This window comes from Cervus elaphus, chromosome 5 (assembly GCF_910594005.1).
Source record: "Cervus elaphus chromosome 5, mCerEla1.1, whole genome shotgun sequence".
NCBI lineage: Eukaryota > Metazoa > Chordata > Mammalia > Artiodactyla > Cervidae > Cervus > Cervus elaphus.
The window spans coordinates 106,555,267-106,576,604 of record NC_057819.1 but is presented as its reverse complement, the minus strand read 5'-3'; the positions used below and the strand labels follow the sequence as shown (position 1 = coordinate 106,576,604).

General features: G+C 45.7%; 1 long non-coding RNA gene across 1 annotated transcript; it reads right to left on the bottom strand.

Moving 5' to 3' along the window:
* Nucleotides 1–6,106: 6,106 nt before the first annotated feature.
* On the bottom strand, nt 6,107–18,680 carry LOC122693509. Its single transcript, XR_006340928.1, has 3 exons — nt 18,661–18,680; nt 7,510–7,512; nt 6,107–6,163 (listed from the first exon to the last, which is right to left on the bottom strand). It is a non-coding gene; the product is annotated as an uncharacterized LOC122693509 (long non-coding RNA).
* Between the last annotated feature and the right edge of the window lie 2,658 nt (nt 18,681–21,338).

Below are 21,338 nucleotides of genomic sequence, written 5' to 3'. Positions count from 1 at the left end.
AGAAAAAAAAGGGTCACTTGAACACAAGGTCTGTGACACTGCGGCAGCTGGTCTGGTAGCTGACACAGTTACTAAGTGACTAACAGATGGACCAAGCCGGACAAAGGCGTGATTCACGTCCTAGGCAAAACAGCGAGAGATTCCATCACTCTGCTCACAATGGTGTGCGATTTAAAGCTTATGAATTATTCATTTTGGGAATTTTCCTATTCAGTGTCTTAGGACCGTAGAAAGTAAAACCATTATAAAGAAGACAACCACATATGAATTTATACATGTGATAAAATGGCACAAAATTATACATACATTGTATCAATGTAAATTTCCCGACTTTGATACTGTACAACAGACAGTTGTGGAAGAAAACTGGGTGAAGGGTTCAATGGGCCCACTCTGCATGATCTTTGAAATTTCCTTTGAATCCATAATTATTTTGAAATAAACTATTTTTAAAAATCTCAAAGAGATCGAACGCATCACGAGTAATTTAACCGCTTTTCAGAGCAAAGTCCAACACCCTTTAAAGGAAGACACCAAAGTCCAGATACTCAACAAGTAACACCTACAGTGTCCAATGTCCAATAAAAAATTAGGAGGCATGACTGGAAGTAGAAAAAGGCAACCCACAACTAGGAAAAAAAAAATTAATGACTAGTAACAGATGCAGAATGACAGAGGTACTGAAGCTAGAAGACAGGGACATTAAGACAGCTTTATTTTAGTTTTGGCTGCACTGTGCAGCATACGGGACTTCCCCAATCAGTGATGGAACCTGTGCTCCCTGCAGTGGAAACACAGAGACTGAACCACTGGACACCAGGGAAGCTCAGGACAGCTTTTCCTTTTAGTCCATTACTTTAATGAAAACCCAAAAAGATGGGATGGTTCCCATGGGCTTAACACCTTTGTAAAAAAACTAAAGATAGTCCCAAAGATCAGCTCCATGGAATATGCTTGTCTAAATCTTCCCCATCCTCTAAGACCACCTCTGTGTTTTCCCTTGGGCATGCACAATGACTTTCTAATTTCCTCTGTACTGCAGTTGTTTTTGGATATCTTTTTTTTTTTTTTTTTAATTACACTGGGTCTTTGTTGCTGTGCATGGGCTTTCTCTAGTTGAGGTGAGCAGTGGTTATTCTTCACTGTGGTGTACAGGTTTCTCAATGTGGTATACAGGCTTCTCTTGTTGCAGAGCACTGACTCGAGGCACACGGGCTTCAGTAGTTGTGGCTGGCAGTCTCTAGAGCACAGGCTCAGTGGTTGTGGCTCACCAGCTTAGTAGCTCCATGCAGCATGAGGGAATCTTCCTGGATCACAGATCAAACCTGTGTCCTCTGCATTGTCAGGTGGTCTCTCATCCACTGAGCCACCAGGGAACTTCTGGATGTCTTATTTTTCAACGTCTGGGTCACAAAATGAGGAAAAGAGAATAAAGGAAGGGAAAAAAGGCCTGGTCCTTTCCATTCCCTGAAAGTCACTTTAGTCAGAGAAAATGTAGCTTTGCAACACTAGGTGGAGGAGCAACAAGAACCCTGTCTCGAATCTGCACGTCTGTAATCAGAAGCAGCAATCAGTGATTAGGGGACAGATGTGCAGTTTCTGAAGAATGTGGTTCTCCCCTCTGCCTGGCTCCTGCCAATCTCATACAAGCGACTCTAAACACCCATGCACAGCTGCCTGCCACAGCACTGGGGGTAGGAGGTGGGAACTGCTATTCTGCTAAGAGCTAAAATTGACTCTGATTAGCCACCCTTTTCTGTCCAAACCTTCATGTGGAAGTTACAAGCCTCCAATAGACTCCAGAGTTCCAAACGAGTTACTTGAGACAAAGTTTGCCTGGGCAATTCTAGGTGGGGTGACAAATTTCTGGCTCTGCTACCTCTCTAACTTTTCCAAATTCTTGTATTTGATTTTTGACAATTTGAATATAATATGCCTTTTGTGGATCTTTTTGAATTTGTCATACTTTTAGTTCATTGAGGTTTTGAATATGCAAGTTATTATTTCATCAAATTTGGAAGGTGTTTGGCCTTAATATCTCTAAATGTTCTTAACTCTGTGTGTGTGTCTCTCCCTGTCTCTGTGTCTCTCTCTTTCCCTCCTGGGTTCTCATCATGCATCTACTAATATATATGGTGATGTCCCACACAGCCCTTAGGCTCTGTTCATTTTTCCTCATGATTTTTTGTCTATGCTCCTCAGACTCAATGATTTCACTTGCTCCATCTTTACATCTGCTGATTCTTGATTCTTTCCTTGGCCTGTTAACATCTGGTTCTGATCCCCAGCGAACTTCTTATTTCAACTATTGTACTATTCAGCTCCAGTATTTCCATAGTGTTGCTTTTCATAATATATACTTTTTAAGTAATATTCTCCATTTGTTCATACATCATTCTCCTGGATTTCTCTAGCTTTTTAAGTACATTTAAGACAACTGATTACAAGTATTTGTCTAGTAAGTTGAATATCTGGGCTCTGCCAGGGACAATTCTTGTTAATTCCTTTTTTCCTGTGAATGGGACATATTTTTTTTTCCTTTGCGTTGCTCATCATTTTTTGTTGTTGTTGAAAACTGGCTATTTTTATTATTATAATGTAGAAACTCTGAAAATCAGATTCTTCCCTCTCCCCAGAGTTTGTTGTTATTTATTGCTAAGAACTGACATGTTCTGTTTACTTGTTTTTGGTGACTTTTCCAAGGTATTTTGTAAAAACTATATTCTTTGCCATGTGTCATGACTGAACTCTCTGTTCTATTATGTCAGTGGACAGAGATTTTCATAAATGACTGGAGTCAAGGAAAATAAACAATCCTCCCCCCAATCTGTGCAGATTGGATCTGAGCTGGACGCGTCTACAACCTTGGCCAGGCCTAGGACTCTGCTTCGTCTTCTGCTTCTGCAGAGCCCAAGGGGCTGCTAGATTTGTAAGCCTAGGACTCTGGGAGATCTTTTCTGTGTATGCATCTGGCCCTGGGCGTGATCTTTGTGGTCCAAATACCCTCATACATGCCTCAGTCCTTCAAAGCCTTCTTCCATCCACCATCTTTCTTCTCAGCCCTCTTGCTCCCAGGCCTTTCAGTCCATCTGCTGCCACTGTGTCCACTCACCCTTGCACCAGATGGCTTAGGGGACTCTAGATCTTTAAATGTTTTTGACTGTCTCTTCCTGGAAAATGGATTTAGCCCGAAGGGGGTAAAACCAAGAGACATCTTGGCACCAAGGCCTTAGGGAACTGCCAAACTGGTTAAAACATTCCAGCACAGTGTTTAAGAGCAAAGTCCATACTGACCCCTTACCCAACAGGCCACACCAGGAACACGGGCTGTGGTTTCCACAGCCACCTGTGGCAGTAAGGGAAGCAAAACACCACAATCCCCTCATACTGAAACTTAACTCCCCCCCTTCATTAAGCACTCCCCTGGTTGCTGTAAGCTCTTGGTTGGATTCCAGAGTTCCAAAATAAGTTAGTTCTATTGGTTTTTGCCTAACGGTTGCTCCATGGAGGGACTGACCCCTTGAACTCCCTACACTTCTATTTTCTGTTGCTGTCATGCTCTCTTCCTTTGCTTTTTCAAGACTTTTTAAATTAGTCACTTGTTTTCTTTCCAATTACTTCCTATCATGAATAGTACTATTAAAAACATCTGCAGAAAAACTGCATATCTTCCCCTTGGGAATCATTTCTTTGGAATATATTCCCAGATGGGGAATTTCCAGGCTAAAGCAAAGAACAGCTGCCCAGCTCTTGTTAAATATTGACAGTTGCTCCAGAAGGATTGGCTCAACTTACCATCCCGCCCACACTTCCAATTTTTCTTTGTTTTTCTCTACAATCTGTTGGCAACAGTCTTATTTTTATTTTTCTCATACCTACTCTTTACTGTCTAATATGTGCCGAATGCCTTAATCTGCTATCTCTAAACACATCTCCTCAAAGTGAGCATTTTCATTTTTTAATGAAAAAAGCTTGGAGAGTTCAAACCACTTGAGGTCACATAGCCAAAAGCAGATGAGGGTTCACTGGCCAGAACATTACTACAGTTTCTATGAGCCCTGTGGCTCCCACACTGGGTGACGACCTGTATCAGGAATGAAAAAATATGCAGATCCAAATTAAAGCCCAGAGGGAAGAGTCCTGGATAATGGTGGCAATGTTAGTAATAGTATTTAAATATCCCCAAATTCCTACATAAAAACTGTTCAACCAGGAAAGCACACCAAAATCTCACAACCTAGAGCTACAACCAAGCCAGGTGGCAGGGAAACTGTCATGACGGTACAAGGACTCAAGAGGGCGCAGTGTACCTACGAGCCCTTGTCAAGGGACCCTATCAGAACCTTTTTGGAGGATTAAAAATGCCCCCAAATCTCTTTCTTTCTTTATGGCTGCGCTGGGTTTTCTGGCTGCACTCTGACTTTCTCTTGTGGTGAGCAATGGCTTCTCTTGTTGCCGAGCACAGGCTCTAGAGCACGGGCTCAGTAGTTGTGGCACTCGGGCTTAGCTGCTCTGTGGCATGTGGAATCTTCCCTGACCAAGGATGGAACCCGTGTCCTCTGCATTGGTAGGCAGATTCTTATCTGCGGTACCACCAGGGAAGTAAAAAAAAAATGCCCCAAATCTCTTTAAAATCCCTCCCACTGAGGAGTTATGTGATCTCTCCTTCAACTTGAGTGGGTCCTGCGACTACTTCAACCATTAGAACACCAAAGAATGATGATAACGTACCCATTTCTAGGCTCAGGAGACAAGAACCCTGAAGTTTCCACTTTCTGTGTCTTGGAACACTTATTCTGGGAAAATCTTTCTGCCATGTCACAGGGCAGACTATTCCACGGAATGTGGAAAAGTAGCCACGTGGAAAGGTTGCATAGAGAGAGATCAAATCCTGTCTAGTCCCTGGTGGTTGTAGCCAACCCAGCCGGGGCACCAGACAGGTGAACACAGGTGAGCAGCCTTAGGAACATTCCAGCCCCACTCACCATCTGTCTGACTACAACTGCAAGAGAGATCCTCCATGGAAAAACCACCCAGCTGAGCCCAGTCAACTCACAGAACCGTGACACGGAAACAATTCTTTTTCATGGTTCTAGGTTTTGTGAAGGTGACATAGCAGGAGGTAACCAGAACTACCTTGCTACAGCAAGTTTGGTCCTAAGACCAGCAGTGCCAGCATCATCTGAAAGAGCATGAGAAAGTCAGGTTCTCTGAACTATACCCTTAGAATCCAAATCTGCACAGCAGCCTGACTTCCAGTCACATTTACATACCATGTTCCAGGCAGTCCTGCCATTACTTGGAGTGGACACCTGGGCACAGATGCTCTGGCTTCACTTTTTTTGTGGGCAAACAAACTCCATTTGTTTTTGTCTGTTCCTTGCCTCTAAGTACATTCCTATTGCTACATACAGGGTGGTAAGGTTTTTTTCCCCCCAAACTTTAAAGCTTTTATTTTGTATTGCGGTATAGCTGATTAACAATGTTGTGATAGTTTCAGATGAACTGCCATACATATACATGTATCTGTTCTTCCTCAAACTCCCCCTCCCATCCAGACTGCCATATAACATTGAGCAGTTTCATGTGCTCAATAGGTCCTTGTTGATTATCCATTTTGAATATAGCGGTGTGTACATGACCTTCCCAAACTCCCTAACTATCCTTCCCTACCCCCAGCAACCAATTCATTTTCTAAGTCTGTGAGTCTCTGCTTTGTAAGCAAATTCATTTGTATCACTTCTTTTTAGATTCCACATATAAGGGATGTCATATGATATTTCTCCTCTGTCTGACTTATGTCACTCAGTATGACACTCTCTAAGTCCATCCATGTTGCTGCAAATGGCATTATTTCAATTTTTTTTTAATGGCTGAGTAATACCAGGGTGGTAAAGTTTTTGTTTTTCTTTTTGAAAAAATTGAGAAATAATCTGTATACTGTAAAACTCACTATTCTAAAGCATAAAATGCAGTGGTTTTCAGTAGGTTCACAAGGTTATGCAACCCTTACCACCATTCAATCTCAGAACATTTTCACAATTCCCAAAAGGAGTTAGTAGTTATCCCCACTCCTCGCCCCCTCCTATACCCACAAACCCAACATCTAGCAACCGCTAATCTTCTTTCTATCGCTATGGATTTGCCTATTCTGCACATTTCACTTAAATTAATAAAATATGCTGCTTTTCCTATCTGTCTTCTTTCATGTTACATAATGTTTTCAAGATTAGTGTTCATTTCAATGGTTTAGTAAAACTTTGCTCCTAAACAGCTGCATCCTCCCCCTCCTTCATGCTGTTGTTGTCACAAAGTGCATCTTTGTACATGATATACCCACCTGCATAGATTGCTAGCTATTGCCTGATGTAGTTGTCTTTTCAGAGAATAAAAAGGACAGGAGTTACAAACCAAAAATGCAAGAATTCACCAGTGTAGCTCCCAGGATGCAGAGTGGTGCAGAGAAGGGTGCGGAGTTCACTGAGCTGCTGGAGGGGGAGCAGCTGCATGCAGGGAAGATCTAGGACTGTTTTCCCTGGCTGCGGAAATGTCTTTCCACCCTGGACTGAATAAGGAGGGCTGTCACCCTGGTGACTGCCGATGGTCAGGGAGGATGTTGACACAAGGAGGTGAGCCTGACACACCACTCCATCACTTGGGCCAGGAAGCCCCTCTCGTTAGGTCTTTGTTGCCTGAGACTGTCAGGACCCCACCGCCTCTGCTCCCCTCCCTCGTCTCACACAGCCATGGCCAACCAACAGCCAAGTCTTTGCACCTGGAATTCTCCTCACTTGGAATGCCCCTCCCCCAAGCCCATCTGGTGCAAACCTAATTATCCCCCAATATACAAACCTCCCAGCTCAATCAGAGGTCCAGGACACTCTGCTGCTATGCCTACTCTATGCTGTCAAGACTGGTTCTGGACTGGGGGCTCATATGGGGAAGGGCTGGGCCCTCAAGCCCCAGCACGGAGCTCAGCACAGCGTTCTGCAGGGGTCTTAGCCATGCTGATAAATGCTTCCTTTTCATTACTGTATAAGGTCCCATGACACCAGACCATTAATCTACATTCTCCAAAGTCAGCTGATCATGGATGTCATTTCCATTCTTCAGTTATAACACATAATGTTGCCCAAAACATTTCTTTTCCTGTATTCTTGTCTGTTTGCTAGGGTTTCCTCTCAGCACAAAGTAACAGAGATATGAACAACAGTGGCTGGACACTGTCCCCCAAAGACATCAAGTCTTCATCCCTGGAGCCTGTAAATATTCCCTAACTTGGTAAAAGGGTCTCAGCAGAAATGATCAAGTCAAGGATATTGAGATGAAGAAATTTTCCTGGATTATGTATGTGGACCCTAAATGTAGTCACATATATCTTTCTGAGTGGGAGCCAGGGGGAGATTACACACATATGCACACAATTGGCAACATGTTGTTTGGTTGCTAAGTCGTGTCTGATTTTGCAACCCCGTGGACTGCAGCATGCCAGGCTTCCCTGTCCTTCACTATCTCCCTGGGTTTGCTCAAACTCCTGCCCATCGATGCCATCCAACCTTCTCATCCTCCACTGCCCCCTTCTCATCCTTCTCAGTCTTTCCCAGCATCAGGGTCTCCGAGGCAGAGATCAGAGTGATGCGATCACAGTCCAAGAAAGGCTGCTGCCCCCAGATGCTGGCAGAGGCCAGGGGCAGATTCTCCCTTAAAGCCTCTGGAGGCAGGGAAGCCCTGCTGACTCTCCGACATGGCCCAGCGATGCTGAGTTCCAACTTCTGGCCTCCAGCACTGTGAGATAATACCCAAATGTGGCTTTAGTCCACCCCTGGCGATCCAGTACACAGCCACAGACAGAAGCTGGTGTGTCTCACACATCTGAGTCCAAGTACGGACTGGCTGCCCTGGCTGCTATGGTATCTCCACAGATAACCACGATTCAGGCTGACTCAGCAGTTTCTGCTCGCTCATCCCCAGGGTGCAACCCTAACTTCATGGTCCAACTTCATGGTTCATGGCACTCCAGCACCACATCTGATTTCTAAGCATCAGTCAAGAAAGGGCAAAGGGCATCCATGAGCTGTCATTTGAGAGAACTTTCTAGAAACTGACATGTAACACTTGCACTGCATCCCACTGGCCAGAACTTAGTCATGTAGCCTCCCTCACCATCTGGGAACTGGGAAGTGTAGCCTCTACTCCAGGTGACAAACTGACTAGTTGAAAATCAGGAGATGTAAGATGGAAATAACAGATCCTGGGGTTGGCAACAGCTCTCTTTTGGGGCTATTTCCTTGCACTTGTTTTCATTTTACAACACCATGAATTATTTGACTATTTAAAAAAAAATGTTTGAGGTGAAAAATGAAACAAAAAATAAGGTTTAAAAAAGTTTTAAAAATATCACCATGCATTATTTGTAAATGCACAATGAAATGTTTGAAAGAAAAGGAAAACAAAGTTTTTTGAGTTTATAAAAATCACCATGTGTTATTAGTGTACTTTAAAAATGTTTGAAATGAAAAGGCGAGGGGAACTGGGGTGTAGTGACTCTGTGCCCAGGGCCTGGCCCTCCCAAGGGGGGCTGGTCTGGGTGTACCCACAGGAGCTGATTCTAGAAGAAAACAGACTGAACACCCAGGAGATATGATCTAACAGACTTCCTGGACCCCCACCCCAACCCCATTAAGGTGATTTTCATACCAAAGCCAGAAGCAGGCTCCACAGTGAGTGCCAGCTCAGAGTACGAGGAAAGGCAGGCATCTTCCAACAGGCTCTCTGAGCACTGTGTTGGGCTACATAGTGGCCCCTCCCCAAATTCCTGTTTATCTGAAACCTCACATGTGACTTTATTTGGAAACAGTGTCTTTGCAGGTGTACTTGGTTAAGATTAAGGGGTAGGGGAGCCCTAAATCCAATACGACTGGTTCCTTGGAAGAACAGCAGAAACACAGAGACGCATACACAAAACCTCCCTGTGATGAGAAGGTAGAGACTGGAGTGATGCAGCTACAGGTCAAGGATCACAATGGACTGCCGGTACCATCACAGCTAGAAGAGGCAAGAAAGGACCTCCATGCCGGCTTCAGAGGGAGAAGAGCCTTGCCCACGCCTTGGCTTCTGACTTTGAGCCTTCAGCACTATGAGAGAATACATTTCTGTCACCTTAGGCCCCCCAGCTTGGGGCACTTTGAAAGCCTCTGAGACACTGCTCAGAGCCTGAGATACATAGTGAAGAAAGTCAAGACCCTGTCCTCACTGCCCTCACTCCAGGAGAGAGGCAGACCTGTATCGAAGCCCAGGAGGTTCTGGGGGTAAAGGGCAGAGACTCCTAACCAACTCTGTGGTTGGGAAAATCACCAAGGTTTAGAAGGATGAGCTCTTCTTTGGAAGGACATTTTCCCAGCTGGTGGTCAAGCTGATGTCCTTCCCTGTTGTCTTACACCTTGCCCCTGCTCCCTCCCCACATTTGCAGTTAAAGCGTCAGAAACCCTTGTCACTTTCTGGGTCACTGCACATCCCACGCTACTCTGTACCTCCCCAAGATTACAGCAATTGGGTTATTTCTGACTCTCTCTAGGCTGAAAGTACCAGGTTTTCCTCATTTTTCAGTTATTCATATCGCCTAGCAAAATGCCTGGCACCAGACAAGTGCCCAAAGACTGCTGAAGAAAATGAGGTTAAAAAACAAACTAAACAGGGCATAATGGGTCTAGGAATGATGGAAATGTTCCATAATTGATTCACTGTGGTGATTGCACAAGTTTACTAAAAAGCATTTATTTATACACATAAAAACAGGTGAATTTTACAGTATGTCAATTATACCTCAATCAAGCTGTTTTTAAAAAACCTATTGAGGGACTTCCTTGGTGGTCCAGTGGCTCCCAATGCAGCGGGTCCAAGTTCGATTCCTGACCAGGGAACTAGATCCCACATGTCACAAACAAGACCTAATGTGGCCAAATAAATATTACTGCCCACCCCCGCCAAAGAAAACCTGTTTGCACTTGAATGGCTAACAAGGAAAAGACAGAGAGTACCCAGTGCAACTGGACCCTGAGTGCAAATCCGCTCAGCCTTGTTGGAAAGGGTGTGGCAATCAGTATCCGCTGACACTAAAAAATGTATACAACTTGTGGCCCAGCAATCCCATTCACAGGTGTGTATCCAACAAAAGTGCGTATATATGTGTCCACCGAAACATATGTGAAAGGTTCCCAGTGGCATTATTTATTCATAATGGCCCAAACCAGAAATTACTCAGATGCCCATCAACACTAGAGCAGACAAATGAACGCGGGGACCAACAGAACCTGAGAACAAATGTGTTCACACGGAAACACAACTACATACGACGGCGCAGAGGAAGCTCACAAAGGAGTCCATACTAGAGTGGCGCCAGTGTAAGCGACACACTGTGAGGGGGAGCGCGGGCGGCACCGGGGGGGGGGGGGGGGGGGGGGGGGGGGGGGCTCCGGAGGCCTCGGTCGCTGGCCTAGCTGATTCGTCCAGTTTGTGAGGACTCATCGACTGCACGAGGCGCTTTTCCATATACAGTTAAAACACAAAACTCAAAGGACTGACTTGGTGATGCACAGGGAAGCCTGGCGTGCTGCAGTCCACGGGGTCCGGAAAAGACACGACTGAGCACCTGAACTGAACTGAAAGGACTGAATGGAGTCTTGCCTCTCGCCTCTCCATCGTCCCCTGACAGCCTCTCTTAGCCGAAAGGAAGCGCGTTCACCAGAACTCTCAGGAGAAGACAAATCCAGCCCCTTGGTGTCCAAAAATCATTCTGGGGACTCACAGGACGAAAAGCCACTCAGAACCAGCGAGCACCCTAATGGCCTCTGAGGTGGGCTGGACCATGTCACCAACCAGGTCCCCCACCCCAACCCCGCCCCCCACCCCCACCATCCACTGCATTTCTGGCCTCGTCTCTCACTGATACCGGAACCCCAGTGCGAGTCACCTGCCTCCCAGAGTCACCTGCTTCCGAGCCTTCGCGGGTCAATGCCATCACTGACTCTCCTCAGAGCCAGGTGTGGAGCATGTGACCCAGACCCACCAATCAGGGCCAGACATTCCCTGATTGGTGGGCATGTGATAAGCCTGGCCAATGAGAGCAAGCCTTGGGACTTTTGCTGAGCATGCTGGGGCAAAGGCTTCCAAAAGTCCCTCCAGAAGGAAGCCTGCCTAGGAGCTGGGAGGTGCTACCTCGTGTAGTGTCTGCAAAGGGAAGCTACCCCCAAGGAGCAACAGCCATGTGATAGGGCCACAGCCGCGGGGCCTGACCGCCTGCTTGGAACCCTGGGTCCAAGCCTGCCTGACATGGAATCTAGACTGTTTGGTTATGTGGCAGAGTTTCCTTTTTTTCTTTTTCTGTGCCCTGCAACTGAAAGAAGGCAACAGTAAGAGTCCAGAAGAATAAGCACTTGGATTGGAGGGAGGGACGGATCCTATAGTCGGAGTGGGGGAGGGGAGCTACATAAAAGAGGGGAGATTTGCGCTGACTTGAGAGCAGGGAGCTTTAAACAGAAGGAATTTACTCACCGGTAAGCCACATAGGAAATGAAAGCAGGTGGTGAACACCTCCGTTTTAGATTTTATTTCTTTTGATTTTCTATAATAAAAATTTTCAACCACTGAAGCATAGTTTGATAAACTCATTATCTGGCTTCAACAAGTGTCAGCCGTTTTGTCTTATTTAACTTTTTTGTCCAGTGATTTCGAATGTTGCAGACATCCGTGACTAGAGGGAGAGCTTTCACAGCTGTGAATCCCTCCTCCAGGAGCTGACTTGTAGTCTGAACTCAGATGGCGTTCCTGTAGGACCTGCGTGTGCTCTTCAACTGACCTTAGGCTGCCTCTCGGCTTGCTGTTGGTGGCTACTGGTGCAACTTGTAATGTATGGGCCATAGCTCTGCTGAAGAATGCATGTGACCTCTTACCATCACGTTGCCACCAGACCAGCAAGGAGCCACAGAGCCAGTGGGTCCTCTTTGCTGAATCCTCTGGGGATAGAACCTAACCCATGTGCAGTCATCAGAGCCGTGGAGAGCTGTATGGAATGCTGCTGTACTTCCTTTCTAAGACAGCTAGGTGCTGCGTGAGCAGTTTGTATTGTGAGTTTGGATGTCAGCCCTGAATCAAACCCACTGCTGTGGTCTTGTGTGACTTTTCACCTCTAACTAATTAGGCATGCATCTCTCTCTTTTTTCTTTTGGCTGGCTTTTCGTTGCTGTGCTCAGGCTTTCTCTAGTTGTGGTGATCAGGGCTACTCTTTAGTTGTGGCGTGCAGGCTTGACATGTTGTGGAGCACAGGCTCTAGGCAAGTGGGCTTCAGTAGTTGCAGTTCTTGGGCTCTAGAGCGAAGGCTCAGTGGTTGTGGCACATAGGCTTAGTTGCCCTATGGCATATGGGATCTAGTTCCCAGAGCAGGGATTGAACCTGTGTCTGTGCACTGGCAGGCACTTAAACACTGGACCACCAGGGAAGTCTCGGGCATGCATCTCTTAAATGTAAGGATGTCCTACGCAACCAAAGTGTCATTATCACAAGTAGGAAAATTTTAAATTCTGGAATACCACCTCACAACCAGTTTATTTTCAAGTTTCCACAACTGTTCCCGAAGTATTCATTATAGCTGCTGTTTAAAAATAAGGATCCAAAGGAATATTGGCAAAGATTCTCTGCTTGACCAAACTTTACTCAGGCTCCTCTGAGTCCTCTTTGGCCCCATCCTTGGGCGTGTCTTCCAAGAGTCTAGTTTTAGCAAGAATCCTGCCAGGTCAGTTTGGCCAGAATTTACCACCCTTGATCACCCTGGTTATCTGACCAAACTTCTCATTCTCCACTGAAGTGATGCCTGATCACCCCTGCCTGCCTTCAGCATAAATCTTGTTTAGCCAGAATACTTCTGTATCCCTGATGTTTCCTTAATAATTCTCCATCCACTGACCCCCACCCTTGTGTTCCCATGACTTCCTCTTCATATTCTGAGTTGAGCCCAGTCTTATGATGAGACCTCCTTCCCCCTGCTGCAATAGTTCCTGAGTAAAATCTGCTTTTACCACTTTAACTACTGGCAGGCTCTGGTTTTCTTTGATGTTGTGAGATTGGAGCGTTTTATGGACCAAACCCTAAATTGGTGTAAATTACTTCTGCTCACATTCCATTGTCCAGAGTACAGTCACACAGTCCCACTGGAAGGAGACTGGGAAATGTAATTTATCTGAGTGCCCATGAGGACACTTGGGAGGTGTCACTTTTATTGCAGGAAGAACAAATCACAGTGGTGAATATTAATGGCTATTGCTGGTCACTTCCCTAGTACCCATTGTCCCCCACCTAATATTACCCTGGTTTTTGTATCCTGAGGGAAATTGAGCCTGCCTTTGAGTACAGCTGGGAGAGGGAACAAGGTGTTCAGGTTCCACCTGTGAGGTTGGCAGTTAGAAGCCATTACAGGTTCTTACGTAGACAAATGACATAAGTAAATGTCACTTATAAATGATAAACTTGTGAAAGTAATTTTTTAAAAATTTTATTTATCTACTTATTTTTTTGCTATTCTGGGTCTTTGTTGCTGCGCAGGCTTCTCGCTAGTTGTAGCCTTTGCCATGGCTTCTCTTGTTGCAGAGCATGGACTCTAGGTGCACAGGCTTCGGTAGTTGTGACATGTGGGCTCAGTAGTTGTGACAGTGATTTTTTTTTTTAAGGAACTAATCAAGATTCATGCATAAAATGTCTGTTCAATCTGAGGCAGCTTATCTTCATCTCATGCAAACAGGCTACCCCAGAAGAGAGATTTTGTGCCTTCCCCCACCCCGACCCCAGCTGAGTCAGGTGACCTTTCACACCAGCTTGAGGGTCAGGTGTGTGAATCAGAAATGATACAGTGGATGAAGAGGTTCAAGGAGGGGAGGGAGAAAGTATTTCTGATGACCTCCGGCACGTGACTTCCCCTCCCCATCCCCCAAGATGTGGTTGCCTGAGATCTAACAGGCAAGACAGCTGTCTTGGGTAAGACCTGCTTTACAGAGGTTTGTCTTCAAGTTTCTCTGTCAGAGGAAAATGGTAAAAGACTGTGTTACTGTTCACAAGCACCTACTGCTACTTTCTGGAAAACTCTCCTCCCCAGCCCTGTTAACAACCATCTTAGTCACTTGCCTTCCTCTGGCCAATGGATGAGATGAGTTAAAGAAAAAAAGATTCACTCTGACTCTTGTTAAAGAGTGGTAAGGCAGGCTTTATTCAAGAGGGGTTCTCGGGATAAGTGGGGGTTTGCAATGGGAGAGAGAGGTTGGACTGATTGAGTGGAAAAGTGGACATTTATAACCGAGGAGCAGGGTAGAGTCACTGGATGGAAAATTAATCAAAGGAAACAGGAGTACCGAAGGATTCTGTGTGTGTGTGTGCTCAGTTGCTCAGTCATGTCCAACTCTTTGGGACCCCATGGACTGTAGCCCACCAGCCTCCTCTGTCCATGGAATTTTCCGGGCAAGAATACTGGAGTGGGTTGCCATTCCCTACTTCAGGGGACTTTCCCGACCCAGGGATTGAACCCTTATCTCTTGTGTCTCCTGCACTGGCAGTCAGATTCTTTACCACTAGCACCACCTGGGAAGCCCACAGGAGGTTTCTGATTAAACAAGATTTTTGTTGGAGCCAGGTCATGGAGATTGCACATCACCTGGGGTCTGGTGGAGGATGAAGAACTTGATTAGATGTGGAAGGTAGTCATATATGGAGGATGGGGAATTCTGGCTAAATTGACTTAAGCAAGATTCTTGCTACAACTGGACAATGCAGAGATGAACATGGAAGTCCAAAAATCAAAACCTAGTAGAAAAAGAACTCAGAGGAATCTGAGCAGAATTTGGTTAAGGGGAGAATCTTTGTCAGATGTGAGCAAATGTGACATGCATCACTTCCCAGCAGAAGCTCTACTGGTTGACACACAACTAGCAACAGTTCTCTCTTTTTCCCTCCACTGTACCAGGGACTGTGCCCCGCACAGGCACTGCTCCTTCAGACTAGGCACTGAGTGTAGGTGATGTGGATTCAGCTCCCAGGTGACTCATGATGGACTCAGAGTGTGGGGAAGGAAGGAATCTTGGTAGAAACCAACAGTGGTTTGGGGCTTATTTGCTTCTGCAGCAGAGCCCAGCCCTTCCTGACCTAGACAGAAATCTTCATTTCCATCCCAGTGGTGCCTCCTCGACAGGAAAAGCCTTCTGTTGGCTGCTGTGACCACCTTCCTGAGGCTGAGACAGAACCTGTTTCCCTGAAGTCTCTGCCTTGGCCCCAGCTCCAGCCCTGGCCATGAATAGGGCCCAGCTGTTCCCTCCCTTGGGATTGCCCTGCAATGATGTATAGACGAAGGAGCCTCTGCATGGTCCACACCCTCTGTCTGCTTTCGGGAAGAGCTCCCACTTCATCTGGCAAGCTCTTCTGGCACACAGTCCAGGACTTAATGACTGTTTCAGAGCTTTTATTTATATTTGATATCTAAAAAAATTAACACATATGAATTTTTTTTAAAAAACTGCAAAACCAAGATTAATAAATGTTTAATTAAATGCCTATAAAATATAACATTATTGTCAATTTTCTCATCATTAAATCTCATATTCATAAAACTTTCAGGACAGTGAAAAACATGTGGCTTAGATTTTCTCACATTGCCAGAATTCCTCATAAAATAAGATGAAAGATGTTTCCTTAGAAATTACAGTCAAAAAAAAAAAAGAAAAAGAAATCACAGTCAGTCATAGGTTGATTGGACCACTTGTGCCAAATGATTTAGGAAGCAAAACCATAAAAATCCTTTCAAATTTTATTTTGCAGCAAAGGGTTATATGTTCTGCAATATGTGGGTGACTTTTACATATTTAATAGCGGATGTGGAGCAAATGTCCAAAGGGAAAGCCTTGAAAGAAAGTCTTTTGTTTGTTTACTGCAGCACTTGTCCTCACAGTAACATGTTGCTGGACCTCATGTTCTCACACGACTATATAACACCAAAATTTCTTGTCATTTCTTAAGAACTGAGGATTGAGTACAAAAATCTTGCCTAAGTTAAAAGGGTGAATAAGTTTACAGTGGTAAATGAAAACCATTTTCCAAGTGAAGGAAGGTACAGTCCATGGTGCCCCGGAGGGAAAAGAGCAGGTGTGAAAGGAAAGCGGGTCCCGAGGCTCAGACCTTCCCGGACATCGTCAGGCCAGCAGGAGAGAAGTAGTGATTGGCTCAGGACTCTTGCCAGCCTCTAGAGAAATCCTGGAATAAGAGGCTTTAGAAAAAAAGAAAGAAGGAAAATTATTTACTTGGTTACACTGGGTCTTTATTGCGGCATGTGGGATCTAGTTCCCCAATCAGGAATCTATCCCAGGCCTCCTGCATTGGGAGCGCAGAGTCTTAGCCACTGGACAACGAAGGAAGTCCCTGGGATCGGCAGTTCTGACATATTAATCCTCTACACAGGTAGAGAGATTCGAGGTCTCACAGATTCTCATCCAGCCAACGATATTTCTTCCAGAAACATGTTTTCATTTCAGCCACGAAGTGACAGAATCACATGTAACTAGGGGCTTAAACTAAAGATCTACAGAAGGTGTTAAACGTATACCAAGGGGGGCTTCCCTGGTGGCTCACTGGTAAAGAATCCACCTGCCAATGCAAGAGACATGAGTTCGATCCCTCATCCGGGAAGATCCCGCATGCTGCCGAGCAACTAAGCCTGTGGACCACAACTACTAAGCCTGTGGTCCAGAGCCTGTGGGCTGCAACTACTGAAGCCTGAGAAGCCTAGAGCCAGTGCTCCACAACAAGAGAAGCCACTGCAGTGAGAAGCCTGAGCACCAAAACTGGAGAGCAGCCTCCTCTTGCCACAACTAGAAAAAAGCCTGCGTGCAGCAACAAAGACCCAGCCCAGCCAAAAACAAACAAACAAAAGATACACCAGGGGAAGTGTTGAATACAACGTCAAAATCAGCAGTAAGTTCTACAGTCTCAGATACAAGTTTCAAGGACAAATTTATTTTCAAAGACTTATTCCAGTTTCAGGAGCCTGGCAAAGGTGTGTGGCAAATTTATCCTGAATGAACTTACACAGCAAGTGCTATGCATCTGCTCACAGTCTATTGAGAAACGTTTGTGGAGAGGCCAGTCCTGCTGGTCCACCCACATCTGCTGGAAGATGGATTGTGAGGCTGGGGTGCAGCCCACTCCCCACCATGTACTTGTGTCCGGAGGAGTGGGGGTCGTGATCTCCATCGTGCCTGGGGCCAGGGCCCTGATCTCCCTCTGCATCCAGTCCATGATGCCGATGTACACGGTGGTCCCACCAGACAGCTCAGTGCAGGCAGATAGGTCCTTCTAGACTTGTATGTCACCCTTAGTGATGGAGCTGAAGGCATCCTGTGGATGCCACCGGACACCACACTCAGGAGGGAGGGCTGGGAGAGCGCCTCTGGACACAAACCTGCTCCTCGTGAGCACCTGATTGTCCGGTAGCTTGCAGCTTTTCTGGGGAGGAGGACACGATGCTTACTGCCCTGTCCCTCCATGCACCTGGCTCTGGGTCCCTTGTAGCCCAGCCTCTCCTCAGCTAAGGCCTCCCTCTCCTGCCCAGTCCACTGACTCACCGTGGTGGCCTGGCTGGCAGGTTATGCCTCTAAGTGCCCGGAGAGAAGTGAAAGTCACATGACAGGGAAGTCATGTGGGATGAGGAAGCACTGAAGACCTGGTTTCGCAGTGGGGTTGGGTTCAGTCTCTCAGTCAGGAAGACCCCCTGGAGAGCAGAACAGGGAGGGGATGAGCATAAACAAGAATAGCAGAGGGAAAGCCACAGAGGCCATGGAAGCCAGCGGTGGAGGGGTGGGGTGTATGTGTGGAAGGAACAGGCAGGAAATGCATGGGGACAAGTGCACTGGGACTAGCATGTAGGACAGAGGGTCTGTCCTTGGCGCCAGCAGGTTTCTCTAGATACACTTTATGGAGGCATACTCTACTGATGCTGAAGCTGATAATTTGGCCATACAATGCAAAGAGCTGACTCATTGGAAAAGACCCTGATGCTGGACAAGACTGAATGCAGGAGGAGAAGGATGAGATGGTTGGATGACATCACCAACTGAATGGACATGAGTTTGAGCAAATTCAGGGTGATTGTGAATAACAAGGAAGTCTGGCATGCTGTAGTCCATCGGGTCACAAAGAGTCAGACTTGACTTGGCGACTGAACAGCAACTACTCTACATAAAGACTTCCCTGGTGGCCCAGTGGTTAAAAAAAAAAAAACCTGCCTGCCAATTCAGGAGCCACAAGAGACTCGGGTTCCATCAGTGGGTTGGGAAGACATCCTGGAGAAGGAAATGGCAACCCACTCCAGTATTCCTGCCTGGGAAATTCCATGGACAGAGGAGCCTAGAGGGCTACAGTCCATGGCGTTGCAAAGAGTCCAACATGACTGACCGACTAAACCACAGCAAACAATAACTCTACATAAAATACAGTATTACCATTGTGTGGACTGCTGTCATGCTATATGATGTGATAGAACTTTTGCATCTTTGTGAAAAATTCCTTCTTGTCCCTTTGCAGGCCTCCCTGACCTGCCTCCTGTCACCATGGATTAGTTTTCCAGGGAATCCCCACAAAGGGAATCACACAGTCTGCAGTCTCCTTCTCTCTTCTGGCTGCACCTCATGGCTTGTAGGATTTTAATTCCCTGACCAGGGACCGTTAAGGGGAAAAGGGGGGTTAAAAAAAAGTCAAGTGCTTATCTCTCCATGATGAGATAATGACAAAGATCTGTTTAATTTTTTCTTCTGGTTTGTTTGAATTGTTTATAATATGTAAATATTAATCATCATGAAAGATAATGAAGCCTTTTTTTTCCCCCCCCATGGGGGGTTGTGTATTAAAAAGGAGAAAATCCAGAGGATGAAGGAAAGGACACAAAGATGGAAACTTCCAAGTTTCCCTTATCTAGTAACCAGGCCCCTGGCCTCTGCAGCCTCCCCCGGCTGAACAAGCTGCCATCCTCCTCCACTTGCGGAAAAACTGAAGCTTCGTTTGTTCATTCCTGATAGCCAGAGATATGAGGGTGGGGAGACAGCTGCACAACAGCTTCCTCTGGTGGCCTTTCCACTCTCTGACTCCATGGAAAAGTCATCCTCCACCTGGAATCCATGTGGCTGCTAATCTTAGCGCCCATTTTTCAGATGAGGAAACTTTAGCTGAGAGAGGAGCCTTCAGCTCTCTGGCTGAGGTCATTTCTGTGGAGGAAGCTAGGTACAGACCCTGGTCAAAATGACTGACAGTCAAGTCCCTCTGTTTTTGTTTCAATAGTCATTTGAAGAAGTCTGTGTTTTCTGATTTACCACCCTGCTGAAAACCTTCTATAAAACTTTAGCAAAGATGCTTTTCTTTCCTTTAAAAAATGTTGAAGGGCAATGTCTTAGGATTGAGTGTCTTGATTCATATTCTCTGTGCCCTTGAATGTGGTCAGTGACATGATGCAGGCAAACTGAGCATCCATCATGTGCAGGCTCTGCAAGCGATTATCAAGCTCAGAAATAGACTAACCAAAACTTCATTAGAGTAAAACTGACCATAACCTTTAGATTCTGGTTCTGCTCCTTTCTTGCTCATTACCCATAGATGTGTGTCAAGACATTGAGAGAAAAAAAAAAAAAAAGACACACACTCACAAAAAGACACCACCAAATGCAGCAACTTAGTACAAAGTTTTATTATTATCTCTCAATTTTTTTGTGGCTTGAGTTCGCTCAGCTGATTGGTCCTCATTTGGGGTCTCTCATATAGTTGAAGTCAGGTCGTGACTGGGGCTGCAGTCACTAGTGGGTCATCTGGGCTGGATGTCCATCGTGGCTCTCTCCCATGGCCTAAACCCCAAGGATAAAGAAGGAGGGGGAAATAAGGCATCAGCCTATGAGGGATTTCAAAAGAGCTTGGAGAATGGAAAGTGGATGGATAAGTGGTATCTGATATAACAGAGCAAAGGAAACTGAAAACTACGTGCCTGCAATGAGGAGAAGCTGATGAGAAACTGGCAATTTCATTGCCAAATCCTGGGAGCACAATATGTGGGAGCTAGCTCATACTGACTCAGCAGAGACAATTTTTAAATTATCAGGAATATTGTCCCTGTGTGGTGCTATTGCCCACCTCCTTTCCATCAGGGGTGGAGGTAATTCTGAGGTCACTCTCAGACATTCCTCGAGTACCACACTTCTGCCAGACACTGTGCTGGGTACTGGGAAACAGTGATCAACAGAAGAGACAAGAACTTGCCTGCAGGGTCTGGGATGGGAATATTTATAAAATGACCATACACACAAATACACAATTAGCAATCATGATAAGCCTGAGGATGGAAAAGTGCACGAATTTTTTTTTCTTTGAGAAGATGAGTGGTTTAGGAAAGGCTTAAAAATGACAATTGCACTGAGATGTAGTTTAAATAGGAGTTGATGGAGGAGAGGGCAGCAGGAGGGAACCTGTCCCCAGAGGCAGAAACAGCATATGCAAAGGCCCTGTATTTCAGGGATAGGGGAACAGGCTGGTGGGAAAGAACAATAAGAAGTAAGCAGGGGAGAACACCCAGGCCCCTGTGATGATGGAAACCCAGTCCACACTGACTTCAGGGATGGAGGGAAGGAATTCAGTGTTACATATTCAGGATCCTCTAGTTATTCTTACTGCATCAACTGGAGAGGTTGCCCACTGCAGCTCGAGCATCTTCTGCGCTCCCATTGGCTCAGATGCAGAAGACACCAACCTTATGGCATGCAGATGACATATAGTATGCAGATGACACCACCCTTATGGCAGAAAGTGAAGAACTAAAGAGCCTCCTGATGAAAGTGAAAGAGGAGAGTAAAAAAGTTGGCTTAAAACTCAACATTCAGAAAACTAAGATCATGTCATCTGGTCCCATCACTTCATGGCAAATAGATGGGGAAACAGGCAGAAACAGTAGAAACAGTAACAGCCTTTATTTTGGGGGGCTCCAAAATCACTGCAGATGGTGACTGCAGCCATGAAATTAAAAGATGCCTGCTCCTTGGAAGAAAACTATGACCAACCTAGACAGCATATTAAAAAGCAAAGACATTACTTTGCCAACAAAGGTCCATCTAGTCAAAGCTATAGTTTTTCCAGTAGTCGTGTATGGATGTGAGAGCTGGATTAGAAAGAAAGCTGAGCGCCGAAGAATTGATTCTTTTGAACTGTGGTGTTGGAGAAGATTCTTGAGAGTCCTTTGGACTGCAAGGAGATCCAACCAGTCCATCCTAAAGGAGATCAGT